Below are 16,603 nucleotides of genomic sequence, written 5' to 3' on the forward strand. Positions count from 1 at the left end.
ACACATTGCTCCCCGGGCGCTGCATTGTGGCTGCCCACTGCTCCTAAGTAACTAGGATGGGTCAAATGCAGAGGACAAATTAACCCATGGGTTTCAATAAAGTGTATCTTATCTCATACCTATGGGCAATTTCGACTCTCCAATCAGACTAACCTGCATGTCTTTGGACTGTGGGAGGGAACCGGAGTACCCGGAGGAAATCCACACGAATACGGGGAGAACATGCAGACTCCCATCATCTTAAAGCTGAAGGCTGGTGTGTGTGTGTTAAGTAAAGACTCACAGTTAGTGCCAGGCCAATGAGAATGCAGTTGTAGAATCAGTTGCAGTTGATTAGAATCGGCTGGAATGAGATCGGAGGTTGATGGGCTAAATGTGACCACGAGGGGGGGGGGGGGGGGGGGGGGGTTGCGGTTGCCGGGAAACTAGCCAGACCTCCCTTATGGAAATTATGTGTTGTTGAAATATATGAGCATAATACACAAATGACAAATGATTGCCTCTTTTAGACATTATCATGAATTTTTTAATACACTGCGACATATTTCCAACAAAATATGTATACACTCACCGAGCATATTATTGGGTACATTTATGCGATTATCTAATCAGCCAATTGTGTGGCAGCAGTGCAATGCATACAATCATGGAGATACGGGTCAGGAGCTTCAGTTAATGCTCACATCAACCATCAGAATGGGGAAAAAAATGTGATCTAAGTGACTTTGACTGTGGGATGATTGTTGGTGGCAGACAGGGTGGTTTAAGTATCTCAGAAACTGCTGGGATTTTCACACACACTAGTCTCTAGAGTTTGCAAAGGATGGTGCAAAAAAAACAACAACAACAACAACAAAAATCCAGTGAGCAGCAATTCTACAGAATTCTACGCCTTGTTAATGAAAGACGTCAGAGGAGAATGGCCAGACTGGTCGAAGCTGACAGGAAGGTGACAGTAACGCAAATAATCACACATTACAACAGTGGTATGCAGAAGAGCATCTCTGAACACACAACGCTTCATAACTCTAAGTGGATAGGCTACAGCAGTAGAAGTAAAAAAAAAAAAAAAAAAAAAGGTCTAGTAAATACCTAATAAAGTGCTCACTGAGTGTATATGTGCCCTATATTCCAGGATTTTCCTGTATTGTAAGGGATGGATGCTGAGTCCACAGTGACTGTGCTGGATGCAGCTGGGGTGGATTTGGAGGATTTGTGAGTATATGCAGGGTTTTAGTGCATTTTACTGCTTAAGTGCTCGATTGTATGAGTCTACACACCTGTTTTCCTTGGCCAGTTGTGCAACCCCTGGCTTTGGGAGATATGTCTGGGGGGCGGGGGGCAGTGGGAGGGAGAGACTACGGGGAGCATGGCCCCCTGCTGGTTCTCTATATATCTTCAGCTTGATCATAACATGAAAGTATGCGTGTGAAGTATATTAGTCATTCGCTGGTGCCAGCTGGCTTGTGAACGCTTTTTGGAAATCTGTGCCAGGGAAATAAATGTAATTATATTTACAGAAAGGCCAAATATCTAAAATATATTCAAATTAGTAGAGGATAATAAGATATGACAAATGAATTGAAATGCCTTCAGCACATGCATAACGATCATTATGATTCTAAAGTATGTACATCTGAACGTTGCCAAAAGATTCCATCGATAAATGTGGAATGGTGACAGATATATTATTTACTGATTTCCATCATTCAGCTTTAGTGAACCATGCTGTGAAAACCTCTGGGGAAAAACGGAAATGTGTGGAGCTTTTAGATCCGCTTTCCTTGTCAATCATAATTTTCTTTTGAGGACAAACCGATTGATTATTTAAGTATGAGGATTTGTACGGATCCATTTTCTGTGCGTGTACAAGATAATGTGACATAACCGCTTGTAAAGTCTTCTGCTCACATTTCATTGTCATATCCTTCTCAAGTATCGTCTAATCTCCAACAAAAGACTTTAAATGTGAATTCATGAAAAAAATTCCACCATATTCACATTATCATACATTTCCATTAGAAACACACTTGTGATTGTAAAAAATGGATGTACGATAACTGTATCTCGGGCTTGCTCGTACATTACTGAATTGGATTTCCGACCTTAAAGCTTTCAAGAGACTTGAGTCCACTGTTGAAATCCATATTTGCTAGTATAGCTGCAAATATTGCCAAATCCCATTGTTGGGCTTGTTATTACAGAGATGTAGTCCTATTTAAATGCATCTATTGAAACGGTAGGCAACTTTGGGGGCTAGAGGGCAAGAGGTTTCCACTAGTTACCCCTGTCTCAAATAAGTCATTAGCTGTCTACATCAACACCGGTTTACTTGTAGACCACAATAACATATTTAATTTAGGGACACAAGAACAGTTATTATAACTGTCATGCATGAGCTTGTGAAGAAATGTGTTCAATCAGGTGAATGATTTTGCTAATCGAATAATTAAGAGCAGAAGTTTCCCGTCCGCCAACACAGATGGCCGTTTACTTGTCGTCATAGAATTGATAACTAATTTTCATTCCAAAAAAAAAAAAAAGTGAAGGAAGCCAAGAAAGCAAACCATCGTGTCCTGGAATGCCAAAGCATTAATGCTGCAGGTTTTACGATTCACACACATTCTCCCGAGACTGATGCAACACAGAAAACTCTTTCACAGAAACCTTGAGATCTGATCCTTCAAGGGAGCACTGGGGCTTTCTAAAAGGCACGCGTTATATGGAGCTCTTTCTATAAGTAGGTCAACTGAGATCTAAATTCTCTTTTGTGGCTACAACCTGGGGAATCGACGCGGATGGAGAATATAAGGGATTGTGCAGCCAATCAGATGTAGGGGGGAGATTTGGTGGCCAGACTCCAGTTAGCAGCTCTACTCTTCTGAGAAGTGCCCTGGGATCTTTAATGACCATAGTGAGACAGGTCCCCAGATTAACGTCTCATCCACAGGAGGGCTCTGTCCGCAGCCCAGTGCATACATTACTGTACTGGGACACTGAATGTATATGTGTGCCCCCCACCACCGCTGTTCCACCAGTTCCTCTTCCCACCATACCTCCCAAGCTCAGATCCAGTTAGCTTTAGCGGTTTACCACCCAAAATGGTGAATGGTTGGCATTTATATAGCGCCTTTGTCCAAAGCGCAGGAGAAATTGATGCTCCTCATTCACCCTTTCATACACACACTCATGCACCAACGGCGATTGGTTGCCAAGCAAGGCACCAACCAGCTCGTCAGGAGCATTTGGGGGGTTAGGTGTCTTGCTCAGGGACACTTCGACACACCCGGGGCAGGATTGAACCAGCAAGCCTCTAACTGCCAGACGACTGCTCTTACCACCTGAGCCAATGTCAACCCAGACAGTAAAGGGTGGCATGGCTGCATAATGATTTTTACAATAGTGGAGAACGCCGTAAATTCACAAGATTAGTATAAGTGTGCATGTTTTCGCCTTGGTTGTAATTGGCAGTGTTGAAGGCAGGGATGGTGCAGACAGATAGGCAGACTACACCAACAGCAGAAGCTCTGCAGAAAATTGGGCTCAGCTTCTGGATAGATATCACAATGACTATATGTCATGCATTTAAATCAGGGTTATAAATATTGAAGCTAGCACGGGGTGCCTGGGAGCTGCCTGTGATAAGTATGTTTTATGAAGCGCATCATTGCAGGACATAGGCTCCGTTATGATTCTTTGCATTTACCTGACCAACTACTATAGATTATTCTTTGAGAACTTCATTTTTCTCTCAGCATAAATAAATCTAAATGTTTCAAGTGAAATTTAGAAACCGCTAAACTGAAAGAACGGTGTTCATAGCAAACCTGATTAAGCATTTTCTTTTCCAATAACCAATACCTGTATTTGTCTGTTGAGGCGGACAGAATTATATATTCACATTGAAATTCAGTGAATACACGTCACACAATCTTTAAACAGAAACAGATCTGGCAAACAGTGAAAAAACATTCAATAAAACATTCTATAACAATATTACACGACTGCACAATATATGGACAAATAATTGCTCCTTTCTGATATTGAAATATGCATACAGATAATTAAAATATATTACTGTATTTTCAGTTTCTTTAAGGCAGGCAGCAAGCTCATGTGTGCCTCCAGGACTCTCCAGGACCTCCTTAATCTTAAAACACATCCATGACAGAAAATAATTTCAATGTACTTCATGAAATGTCTACCTGAATATTAACATTTTTAAACTGGAATTCTCGGCATAGAAAAGGCATTACACCAGACTGATTCCCAGGTACCAAACTGTGTTTTTTTGACTGTGTTTTTGGTAACTAAGCGTCCCGTGTTAGATTCCAGTAGCTGAGGAAACACTTTTCGTTGATGGAAGCTTCTCAGCGTCAAACATTGTGCAGTGATCTGAGGGCAAAACCTATTTTTAAATATTTTTTTAAACATGCCCACCATTTTTTAAATTTATTTCTATGACATTTTAACTACAACTTAATTTTTGTAAATCCCTGTGAACCTTGTATCTTCAATGGCGCGTGCCGCTGCATTCTCCGTTTCATTAATGCGCAGCTGCGCCGTGGAAACCCAGAGAATTTGTCTGCTCACATCTCTTACCCATCAAATGTATAACTCAAGCCACCAGCAATTCCCCCATTCTAAGTATTGCCATTTTGAGATTATATGGAGCGTGGTAAAATGAGACCGAGCATATCAGAACAGCGCCAGAGCTCTCAGTCCGGAGTCCTGCCAGTCCTCGTTAGCAACAACTCACCGCATAGCGTAACCAAGGGGAAAGTCACTGCGCTTGGCTGGGTAGTGATTAGGACACAGTGCTTGTGACTTAAGAGTTAGCAGGTTTGATTCCCGGGTATAAAACAAAAAGTAGTCAGACGGGATATTTCATTTTATGTCGCTGATTGTTAGTGAATAGCGCCGTCACCATGTTCTGCAGAGATCCTCTTGTGTCTCTCAGGCATTTTGATTCGCTTTGCTGTAGCTCACTCCTCTTTGTAATCTTCCTCCTGTTCAGATTCCAGGGCCAGAACTAGCAAATAATGACACCCTCCTGCATCACTGCATCACTGCATCACTGCACCACTGCATCACTGCATCGTGAGACATAGACACTTGACGTTGCGCAACAATGTACACAAGACTTGTTTTCTTATTTTTTTCAAACATCGCCGTATATTATATGCTGTATTTTTTTTTATTTCGGCATATTTATATTTATATTCCGTATCCTAAGGACCGATTTGTACAGATTAATTTGTGGTCTATTGTCTTACTTTGTCCGTACCTCCCAAACGCCTGACTTCATCCGTAGCCGTTCAGACACAGTTCAGCACTTTCCGGTTGCACTTACCTCGGGATAGAGCTGGCGGGGGCGGGGGCGGGGCGGGGGGGGCATCTCTAGAGAACAGGGCTAAACGTACAACACCGTGTAACACTGCTCTGTGACCAATAGGTGTGCTCTTGATTGAATTTAATTGTGATAATCGCTTTGATTAAAACAAGGAAACAATATTCCTTTCCATAATGGCATCTAATTGTCTCCCTCGCTTCTAATGACTTTGCTTAATGAAAATTTTGCTTCCATTATATAAGCCGGGAGCCCCGGACTGGTGGCTGGGGAGCCGGGAGCTCATGCAGGCCTGGATGGGGGGACAATTTGCCAACGGGGAAAAGGTCATTCTAACCACCGCCGCTGCAGAATTATAATCGCAGCAAGTGGTTAATTGACTCCGTCTTTGAAATTGAAGTCCCTTGATCTGATATTACTGTTTAAGCGAATGTAATGGCTTCGTTCTTGGTTCTATTCCCACACAACAAAGCCAGCCGCTGCGCCATTGAGAGCAATGAGAGAGCCGAAGCCTGTAGGTATTTCAAAAGGTTTTATGTTTCGCAAAAAAACTTATATCAAAGAACCTAAAATGTCATGCAATGTCATTTATTATTTTATCATTACTGTTTCCCGGCATGGTCCCTAGTTTAAATCCTTAGTTCACATCAAAAAAGTTACATAACATAATCATAGATTTGAGCAACATTATGTTCATTGTGAGGACTTTGTAGTCAAGAGCAGGGTTTCTCCTCGTGATGAGGATTGGTTGCAGGCCCCTTGTGGGGAGGTGCAGGAGGAATAATGGAAAGATACTCTGAGGAACCAGCGCCCCCTTTACAGATTTGGCTTACAGTGCCAAATTTACAATTATGTTGTAAATATCTGCATTTAAATATTATGTAAATATGCAGCAAATATAATATTTTTTACTGCAGTGAATGCATTTCAATATCTTAAGGCAGCGATAATTTGTATATGTACAAATGTATTGTATTAAATTACATTATTGTAAGGGCCGCTCCGAATGTGCTTATTCAGACTATGTTTTAGAGACATTTTGACTGTAAATTTATGCTCTTTAATTGTACACTAGTTCTCAAGGGCCAATTTGGAAAATATAGTATACATTTAATGGAATAAATTTTTTTTTTGGAAGCCTTTTGCAGTGGGAAGAATACAGTATTTCTTTCCTTTAGATAAATTATTTGAACATGACAGTTCTTCCAAAAAAAATATTGTGCATAAGTGCATTTGACTCCTTGAAAGCTGAATAAATGTTATGTACTTATTTGTCAGTTTGTGTTAGTGCCTGACGTTGGAGGAAATAACAAAACAAGGCCATGCATGGCTGGCTTTTTTATGACAAAATGAAAAAATTTAGGATGGAGACACCAAGTGGTGGTGTTTAACCCTTTCCACTTTGCCCCCCCCCCCCCCCCCCCCAGAGGGCTATTTGGTATTAGTCCTATAAAAGTGTCAATATCTCAAAAACTATTTATTGCACACACTCGGTTGAAGATTGAAATTAAAGAAGGGGCTTGTACCATTCAGGAAACTTTAAAACAAATTTATGTCAAAGCATGTACATACAGTGAACACAAAAGATAAACATCATCCATCCATCCATCCCATCCATGCATCTTCACCCGCTTATCCTGAACAGGGTCGCAGGGGGGCTGGAGCCTATCCCAGCATACATTGGGCAAAAGGCAGGAATACACCCTGGACAGGTCGCCAGTCCATTGCAGGGCACACACAACATTCGCTCACACACTCATACCCATAGGCAATTTAGACTCTCCAATCAGCCTAACCTGCATGTCTTTGGACTGTGGGAGGAAACCGGAGTACCCGGAGGAAACCCACACAGACACGGGGAGAACATGCAAACTCAACACAGAGAGGCCCCGGCCAACTGGGAGTCAAAGAGAAACAAAAATACAAAAACATTACAAAACACCTGTTTTTATAGTTTAGCACTGAATATCTAAATTTCTAAGTCAAGGACCAAACCAGAACTACTTCATATTTATGCACAACCTTGATGTCAACTTGTGTACAAAATATGGACGAACTATCGACAGGCATTCAACTGTCAAATCTCCAAATGTCTAGAAATAGAGAACATCTGCACTGGATAAACTTTTATATGGCACCAGATACATGGACACGTAGTGACGATATTCAGTCCATTTAACAGGTGTTTCAACTGCGCCATTTTAGATCTGCCACAATCACAAAATACGATTAGGAGAAAAAATGTTTCCCATTCGCTGATTGCATAATGAGCTGTAGCCTTTGTAAAAAGCCTTCAATGGGGCGACATTGGCTCAGGCAGTAAAAGCAGTCAACTGGCTGTCGGAGGGTTGCCGGTTCGATTCCACCCTCGGTGTGTCAAAGTGTCCCTGAGTAAGACACCTAACCCCTGAATGCTCCTGACGAGCTGCTTGGTGCCTTGCACGGCAGCTGATCGCCATTGGTGTGTGAGTGTGTGTATGAATGGGTGAATGAGAAGTATCAATCAAGCGCTTTGGATAAAGGCGCTATATAAATGCAGACCATTTACCATTTGAATAAGACGTTAATCTCAGGCAGACTGCGACAGCACCAATACACTTTTGTTTCATTGGGAGATAACATGTATGGAGCCTTGTTTAAAAGACCGACAACAACATTTAAGGCAGCATCATCTTCATGAGTGTGAGCGATTTAGTTGTGAGGGAATCGTTTACCTCCAGCACTGAATTGAAAAGCACATTGTGAAGCCCTACAGACTCTGCACTGCGCTCCAATTCCTCACACCGGAACAGTTTATATGCTCTCGGTGATGCTGAAAATATAATAATAAACTCTATTTGTTTATTAGTTTCATAAATAAATGCAACACAATGCGTAGTTAAAATTGATATCATTTGCAAGAGAGGGCTTCACTGTGGTAATATTTACATAATCACTGACAAATAAATATTTCATAGCGTTCCCAAATGTTCCCAAAAGAAGACTTTGATTTACTTCCTTTTTTTGATAATACCACCCCACTGAAACATAAAATGATACTATTTTTCATGACCCAGCGCATGTTAGACAGGATGTAAACAGCTCCCCACCCAAGGGCACCAGTGAAGTCTCCCCAGCTGAGACCCTTGAGGGCCAGAGTAGTCCAAAGCAGGCAAACTGAGCCCAGGCCAGTTCATCCCTCACTGCCTGCAAATTTATCAACTACACTAAAGAAATGATCAGTAATGCTGCCAGTGCTTTTTTCCTTTTACAAATTTTTCGATTAGTATTAGGCACAATTTTAAGATGTTTGTTTACACATAAAAGGAATGAATTGGATATGCCTATATCTTGTTTTCTGGGTTATTTTTGATGTTTATGGACCCCCTAAAATAGCCTTGGCCAACCCCCCCGGACACCACAGTTCTAGAAGGATTGTTTTCTCTGCTTAAAGACGTTCAGGACAAATGTTGGTGGAATAAAAGCGAGCCAGTTTTAATCAGCTCTGAGCTGCCTGCAGTGTGTAGGCTACAGCATGCCACTGTATGTACAGTAAGCAGGGGTTCAACAATGCCACAGTACAGCAGAAATGAAAAATCTAACTCCAAAGGCCCCATCTTTCCCTTCCTTTATTTAATCCAGTGGAGCGTGGCTTGGCTTCATTTCCGTTCTGGCAGTCCACCAAAGCACAGGCGTCGCTATTCCGAGTTGGAACGTGAAATTGAGAAAATAAGAATACGGTTTCCGTTTGAATTTCTCGGATGTGCAATGCTCCTCATTCAGTTCACTTTGGCCGCCTAGTCTGCGTCAATGACTTGATAAACATTTTCAAATCAGACTAATGAGACAATGTCAAAAACAGAAGGCATATGCAAGTGAGTCTCCTCTCCACTTTTAGTTTCACGAAGCAGTCTAAAACTGTTGTAGCAGTGCACCTACTCCAGCAAACATTACATTACATTACGTGGCATTTAGCAGACACTCTTATCCAGAGCGACGTACAACAAAGTGCAAACAGAAGCAGCAAACAGCAGCAGCAGCAAACAGCAGCAGCAGCAGCAGCAGCAGCAGCAGCAAACAGCAGCAGCAGCAGCAGCAGCAACAGCAAACAGCAGCAGCAACAGCAAACAGCAGCAGCAGCAGCAGCAGCAGCAAACAGCAAGCAGCAGCAAACAGCAGCAGCAGCAGCAGCAGCAGGAGCAGCAGCAGCAGCAGCAGCAGCAGCAAACAGCAGCAGCAGCAGCAAACAGCAGCAGCAGCAAACAGCAGCAGCAGCAGCAAACAGCAGCAGCAGCAGCAGCAGCAGCAAACAGCAGCAGCAGCAGCAGCAGCAAACAGCAGCAGCAGCAGCAGCAGCAGCAGCAAACAGCAGCAGCAGCAGCAAACAGCAGCAGCAGCAAACAGCAGCAGCAGCAGCAGCAGCAAACAGCAGCAGCAGCAGCAGCAAACAGCAGCAGCAGCAAACAGCAGCAGCAGCAGCAGCAGCAAACAGCAGCAGCAGCAAACAGCAGCAGCAGCAGCAAACAGCAGCAGCAGCAAACAGCAGCAGCAGCAGCAGCAGCAGCAGCAGCAAACAGCAGCAGCAAACAGCAGCAGCAGCAGCAGCAGCAAACAGCAGCAGCAGCAGCAGCAGCAGCAGCAAACAGCAGCAGCAACGCTAGCTCTCTGCTCCTGACTGGCCCTGTCTCCTGCTGCTGAGACTGCTGCTGAAGTTGGGGTCTCGCCACAGAGCACAGACAGGAGGAGGACCACGATCCAGTGTATGACACGACAGCACTGGCTACTGCTTCCAGGGGCGACACCTGCTTGCTTGCTCAGGCGGTGAGAGCAGTCGTCTGGCAGTCTGAGGGTTTGCCGGTTCGATTCCGCCCAGGGTGTGTCGCTGAGCAAGTGTTCCTTACCCCCAATTGCTCCCGACGAGCTGGTCGGTGCCTTGCATGGCAGCCAATCGCCATTGGTGTGTGAGTGTGCGAATGGGGGGGAATGAGAAGCATCAATTGTACAGTGCTTTGGATGAAGGTGCTATATAAATGCAGGTGTTTCCACAACCACTGATCTTCCACATAAGTGGACCTGTAAACAGGTGAGAGAACAGATGCACAGAAACCTGCGGACGTTCAATTGAGATGAGAGTCTCGGATACCTCATCTGCAAAGAAGTGAAGATGCTCTTGCTCAATGAAAGGGGCGAAGGTGCGATCCTTTGGCCGAGGATAAGATGCGATGGTGAGTGGCCTTGTCCAAAAGGGATCGTGCAAAACAATATATAACCGCTGTGACGGAATAAAAGAGCAATTTAAACAGCGGGATGAAAAGAAAATAACAGCTTCTGAAAAAAGGTTGTATAAATGAATGCCGGTGTAGGGCAGGATACCGCCAGCTCATTTGGAGCTGCGGAGTACGCTGTTGCTGAAGAAAGATTGGCCGACGCAGAGACGAATGCCCTGATGGAATGGACTGAGCGGTGCACCAGTTTTAATCAGCACACGGCACACAGATCAGACCCTCCTCGTGATCAAAGAGCACATCGCCAAAGACATGAAAGGAAAATGTATGCCTAATGTCAAATCATCCAACATGCCAATTGACATTAATGTACACAAATGAAAGCATCATACATGGACGCGTGCATACGGGTTATTTATGTTCTCAGTGACATAGGGCCATTCCGTTAAACAGCAAACCTTGCAATGTACAACATGTCATATACTAAAACAAACTTTAAAGAAATAAATGTTTTTTATTTTTATTAATGCGATTCGAGCATGATCTATTTCTAACGACGTGAAATTAACAGCTAAACAGCGTGCTCTTTCTTGTGTGACGGACTGAATTAAGCAATTATTGTGAATACACCAGCCTATCAATGTGTTTTACTCCTGGGCTATTTGTCCCCAGCAGCTGGCTACTACCCATTGACTTTTTTTAAACTTCAAGCACTTGTTACTGTTGCTAAAGGTGTGCATGTTATTTCACATGATATCTATTAATTAATTTAATCAATAGATGTTTTTAAACTCTGTGATTTATTCAGCTTTTTTCCGGTTTTCCGTGATTTGCGATTGTCTTGACTACTCTGTGATGTCAATATTTTCTGTGATAAATACACACCCATTTTGGTGACTGAAATGAGCAAAGGTTTAATCTTACTGTTGCTGTGTCTACGCCTCACGCCAGAGAAAATAAATGCTGCTTTTTAACTTGCCAGGTCAGCTATTTGCTAGTTGGCTCTGTTCATTTGTCTAAGACGTTTACTCTACACAACTTGCTTTGTGTGCATTTAACCAGATTACTAAGTGACTGGCACTATTATTGGTTGACATTAGCTACCTTTGACAGACAAATGATTAAAAGTTAGCTTACCTAGCTAACTAAAAGATGATCTAAAGTATTTTGTGTTAGCTAGTCAACATTAAACCTGCATTTTAAAAATTTAGTTATAAGAAGATGACTGCAATATGAAAGGGTAGATGTGTTTAGCTGGAGTAGTCTGAGTTCAGACAAAAAAACAGCTATTTCAGAACGTAGCTTGAGCTGGTCAAGCCATGTCAAGCTGGGAGCTGGTCTGAACTGGTTTACTGGCTAAACCATGTCAAGCTGGGAGCTGGAGCTGTTTTTTTTTAGCTGGTTTTTTTCAGCAACTTTGGATCTCTATAAAGTGCACAATTCCCTGAAAGAGGTGGCAGGATGCAATAATTTAGATTTTTTGCTTACTAAATATTGTTTTTACTGTCCCGTCTGCTAAAAACGTGAGTGTGGCAGGAAGCAGCCGCTGAATCGATATGCATATTTAGAAAATAGGACAGGTTTTCACAACGCTATGGGTAGCACGCGGCTTCAACTCAGGGGAACGCAGCGCTGGAGGATATTCCTGCGTCGACACGTCATCTTCCAGCAGGATGCCACACCCGCGGATGTGCGGGAGCTAAATACGCTTAGCGGTAGCTCAAACACTTCACATCTTTACGGCGCCTCAGCGACTTGGCGCGAATGAACTCTCTAACCTTTCCCCCGAAGCAGCAAGAACAGTCACATATCCCTTGTGGGCTGCGCTATCCAGAAGTTCATAGAGGTTGTGAGTCATGAAAGACAGAGGAGGAGGGGGGGGGGAATGAGCAGGTAAAGTCGAGTGAGACAGCCACAGGCCCGTTCAGAAAGGTTGATCTTACAAAGACACGGGGACCAGCACAACGGGTTGCGATTCTCTCAGTCTATCTTTGATAACCTGACGAAACATTTACCTGAGATTGTGTCGGGTGGATCAGCTGAGACCACCGGATAAACATTTCTGACCAAAAGAAAGAGGGCAGAAGGAGGTAGGTAGATCTGGGAAAAAAAATGTTTTATTCTTAACTCATCAAAGGAAGGCATAGATGAATACAGGGACTGGAAGCTATAAGGGGATAACCAAGGTAAAACCCTGAAAAGACTTGTGGTGGAAAGTTAATTCTCCCATCTGCTCCTGAATGTGAAAGAGGGTTTCTCAATGTGCGCAGCAAACTATACATAATATTTTGATTGAATGGAGAAAATCATACAGCAACAGATTTCAGAAGTAAATAGGCCTCCATTCCCCCGACACGTCCTATGGAATCTGTCGAGCTATCAAGTGTCAGGTAATGTTTCAGAATGGGGCTTTAGGTCTAGGAGGTTTCTTTCTGTAATGAGGTTTAAAATGAACAACTAGATGGATAATTGAGCTTTATGCCCACACTTTGTACAACGGAGACGCCCCGGCCCTCATTTCTTTGCCACTTCTGATTTTTTCAACCTCAAAATGTCAAGGGAGAATTTTGCATGAGTCAACAGAATACAAAAGAATCCAAAAACTCCTCTTGCGTGGAGTTTAATCTCCAACAGTTAGTCTCATTTTAGTCTGTATTTCTCTAGAAAATGTAACAGATAATTGACTTTGCTCTTTCCACTGCCCCATAACAACAATACACTGTTTAATTCTTTTATTTTTAGAAGTGGTTTGTTAAACAAACAAAAAATTAACAAGCACTGATTGTCCTTCATTATTGTTGGTGTTTAAGGGCACAGTTACAGTCTTGTGTTTCAAAATGAACTGCCAGTAATTTTTAGGGGATTTACATCACCAAGCATTTCAAATCACCTTTCCCAGTTGATAAAAAAATATATATATAGGTTTTTGAAACACCAGTGAAATTTTGCTCTGTAAATATTTATTTGTTTAGATATATTCGGTAATTTCAATCCAACTCATAATTTCATAAATCATTTTTAATATACCATTGCAAAATCTGTTATTTCACATACATTTTCAAAATTATGCTCAGTGCACATTAGACATGTCTAAGTATAACAAACAATAATCTTCCACAGTGCGCCATTTAAAATAGGAAAAGTAAAGCAAATTACATTACATTACATTACATTACATTTGGCAGACGCTCTTATCCAGAGCGACGTACATCAAAGAGCAAAGTGCATCCCCATAACCAGGGATAAATGCGCTGAAAGTACCATTTTAAGTGCTAATAGTACAACAAAGATAAGAACTGGATTATATTTATATCTAAAAACTACAGTTTTTATACATTCAACCATGGTCAGGGTAATTACGTGATTGATGAAGGATGCAGTTCTTTTGTAACTACACCTTTGCTTTGAATTTCCAGAAAATAGTCCAGAATATAACTGTCTATCTTACACTGTATTTCAAATCCATTTCATGGAGATTATAAAGCAACTTTTAAAAAATGGAAAAAATGGAATGGGGGTTGGGCAGGTTCGCTAATAAGCTCCCCAAATACAAAGTTAGGATGTTCAAGCTCTTCATTAAGGTAGGCTTTAATCCTTTGTTGAGCTAATTTTCTTATGCATGTAAATCTTGAATAGTCTGAACCAATATGTTTGCTGGTGTAGTTCTGTAAGGAATGATTATTTAGGCATCCCCTATGATTTATATTTCTTCTTACAAATGAGCTTAGCCTAGTTATCGCCACACAAATACAGTAACTGCCTGAGCTAAATGCATAAGGCTACTTATTCCATAAACATGAGATCTATAAACACAAAAATGCTTCGACAACAAAAACAGTTTTGTGACTAATGTTAACAGATCCACTGATAAAAATATTTTTGAGGCACCTTTATTCACAAAAATGACAAATCTCACTTTATTCTTTCCTCTGCGGTATTAAACTGCAGGATTGATGATGTTATCTGGAGGAACTAACGGGGAACTTTGCTCCTAACCACAGGCCAAGAGCTGTAGTTCCACCCACACAAATTTGCGATAGTGTCAGCATATGTTCATCCAAACTACAGTTTTCAGGAACACCAAGTCATCTAACCAATGGAATGAAAGATCATAGTTAGACAATGACGGTTTTGGGAAACCTCTTAGAATGACAACCAGAATCTTCAGAAATAGTCATGCTTAGCCTCTGCCGTTTACTGGGTTACTATTCGGCTACCCCAGCATACTCCCATTATACTGAACCAGACTGGCCCATGGATAAAGTTTGGAGAGTTTACTGAATTACTTAAAACCACAGACCTACGTGGACTGGGGGAACATTGGCGGCTAACACGTAGTTTGGAATCATGTTTCATTCTGACAAATGTGTTGCAATTATTTTCTGTTCCTCCAAGTTTCTCCTTGCTCTTGTGTTAGCGCATGTGACAGAGAGATGATTGCTTGTTTAGGTGCAAGTGGCCTTTAAATATACCTCCACTCCAATATTTTTCCTTGATAATGAAATGCAAACTTAAGGGCGAGTTGTGTTTCTGAGTCCAAGATTCTTAAGACAGCTGAACTGCTAACAGACATTGATATACAGTATGTAAATTAGCCATATGTTTCCAAACCATTCAAGACAGCATCCATTCCTGCAAACTGCAAAGCTGATAGAGACAGAGAGAGAGAGGGGGGGGGGGGGGGGGAGAGAGATAGAAAGAGAGAAGGTGAGAGAGAGAAAGAAGCAAAATAACTACATGTTTGAATTAAATTAAACATTCAAGATTAGAAGTCACTCCAATAGTGGTTTCAAAATAAATACCATGCTATACACAAAGAGTTGCTTTTTTTTTTAAACAGTTGGTTCCTCATGCTTGTTTGAGTTTGATTAACTGTCGTCAATTTTGAAGTCGGCTGGAGTCAGCAAATTTACAGCCCTTACAAATCCCACAATCTCATCTGCAGAACAAGAGCATTTATTCAGAGCTGACTTCCACACTGACAAGCCATTCATACATGAAGGGGCTGAACGAAAAAATGTCTCCTGTCAGACAAAGGTTCTGCTGTGCAGTGTACATAGCGCACATAATTTGAAAGCGAAGTCAGTCAGATATAAAGCTTTTATTTGAGCTATTGTGCTAAACATACTGTTTATTGTTACATTGCATTATGAATTTCCTGAAAGCTAGTGGAAATGTCTGTCACAATGGCCAGCACATACACGTCTTTCATTCTCAGGGATCTATCCATGGTGCACTCTTGTGTAAAAATCCCTGACCCTGCATGTCATGTGGTATGTATCGAATGTAGTTTAGCGAGTATTGATTTGTCCGTATCGCAAATTATGTGTTTTAATTGGTTGTTTAAGGATGGCATCAGGTTTCGTCATAGTTTGGACATATGAAAACACAAACATGTTTGTGTGTTCATGGTTGAGTTATTGATTTCCTTGGACAGAACCGATGATCAAAAATATCACCAATTACTACTGTATTACATTTCGTAATCTATCTGTCACTGTATGATATCAGCCTTGCACAGCATGGCAGGTGAAGAGGTTCTGCAGAAAGATTATTATTTCGTAGTAACACACGTCTTTGCCTTTATTTCACAGCATGGCTGTTTGTTATTGAGACGTACTACTTGTTTGTGGTAAACGCGTGATACGCCTATGCGTGTACACGCACACACACACACACACACACTCCTCGTTTCACCTGCGCCCATAAATTCCGAGGTGCTATAAAAAGCGTCCCAGCTGATCCTGATGAGAAAGCACGCCATTATCTCCTTCTCCAGGCACCTGTGATATTCTCAAACTGATGGGCAGAACCCCTGCCAAGAGAAGATTGGGAGAGTAACATCAGAACTGAAACGGTAATAAAGACCTTACGAGCAGCAATGCTGAGGTCTCGGGGAAGCTGCTGGGTCAGTTGGGAGGTGTGTAAGGGACACGGTTTATGGATTTTCACTGAAACAGAACCACTGACAGCATTAGCACACAGCTGGTGAATAGAGAGAAAGGAAGGTTTGGATGTGCAAGGCTCTGTAACTATTCAGTGCAGCCTA

The sequence above is a fragment of the Conger conger genome, chromosome 14, assembly GCF_963514075.1.
Source record: "Conger conger chromosome 14, fConCon1.1, whole genome shotgun sequence".
Lineage (NCBI taxonomy): Eukaryota > Metazoa > Chordata > Actinopteri > Anguilliformes > Congridae > Conger > Conger conger.